Source organism: Aptenodytes forsteri, unplaced genomic scaffold, assembly GCF_000699145.1.
Source record: "Aptenodytes forsteri isolate BGI_AS27 unplaced genomic scaffold, ASM69914v1 Scaffold82, whole genome shotgun sequence".
Lineage (NCBI taxonomy): Eukaryota > Metazoa > Chordata > Aves > Sphenisciformes > Spheniscidae > Aptenodytes > Aptenodytes forsteri.
In genome coordinates this window covers 8,940,340-8,941,695 of record NW_008795490.1, presented here as the reverse complement: position 1 = coordinate 8,941,695, position 1,356 = coordinate 8,940,340, and positions in this window count along the sequence as shown.

Here is a 1,356-nt window from a genome sequence, read left to right as displayed (position 1 = left end):
CCCCATGCTCATTTCCACTAAGCACATCACAGAATAAAGAGGAAGCACATCGTTGGGAAGAATTCATCATCACTTCAATTTGAGCCGTGACTTACAGCATCATGGTTCACTGACAACCCTGGCCACTAGCTATTACTGGTTGTTCATTCCAACGAAGGTGGCGGATCATGGTCAGAGATAAGAAACGTTGGGAAACTACTTCTAGTTTCTTAGAGGTTGGTTTACTCCCTGGAATCTGAAGCTTAACGGTCTTTTAGAGCTTTTTTTTTTTTTTTAATCCTTAGTATTGTAGCTCTAGGCATTCCCTATCCATCTCCAAACCTTTCTGGCATCATTCTAAACCCTTTTCTTCAGACAGGAGTTTTACACTCTGGCCTTAAAATGCAACTATGGATTATGCATTCATTATACTTGCGAACACAAGCAGGATCAGCCCTTGTAAGTATTTGGATAAGAGACAGCCTCTGAAAGCCCAATATCCTATGGGAAATGCTATGGCTGATTCACCAGGTGCCAATATTCTGTCTGGTAATTCACAATTGGTACTCTTCCAATTAGCAGTAGGAGACATAACCGCTAATACCGCCAGCTGCTACCTGGACTGCCTTTCTTATCTACTGTCTTTTTCTTTTCCTATCCTGTTTGTCCTCTTGTATCTTTTGAGAGCTATTCTGCAGCAAGATGACATTAAAACACTCAATTAACATAAACCGATGCAGTCACAAAAAGGGCAAGTAGCCTACCCTAGAGATAAGACAAGGAAACAACAAACTGAAGAAGGCAGGCAGGAGTTTTGCTGGATAGAAAGCATTCTGGGCGTGAGGAGGAAGGTCTGAGCTAGCAGAGTGGCTGTTCTCTCTCCTGGGGGATGGCTTATTAGGGGGACATAGGGGTACGCATGCTTCTCAAGGCACAGGCGAGTAGGTTGAATCGTGACCTTCAGCACATGCCAGCTAGGAAGAAAGGTGTAGCTCCTCTGGGGCACGCTGCCATTTATTTGATCCCACTAATTTCAGAGGATGACCAGCCCCTGCGCAGGTGCCGGTGTGCAGGCCCGACTTCTTGCATCCCGCCCCGCCTGGCCCCGCAGGCGGGAGAGAGGGGCTGCCCTGCAGCAGGACTGCAGCGAGAGATGCGCCGGGCTGGCGTGGCTCAGGATGAGGAATCCAGCCCTGCAGGCCCAGTCCGTGCTTAGCAGCGGGGCGGCCGGATGGGCCCAGGAGCAGGCCCCCGCCTCAGCCCTGCAAAGCCCAGAAAGCGTCTCCCAGCCCCGGAAGCGGGCACGCCGCCCGACGCCGTGAGTCGCCCGGCTGGAACCGCTGAGCCTAAACCGCAGGCAGACACGAAGCCCACCCC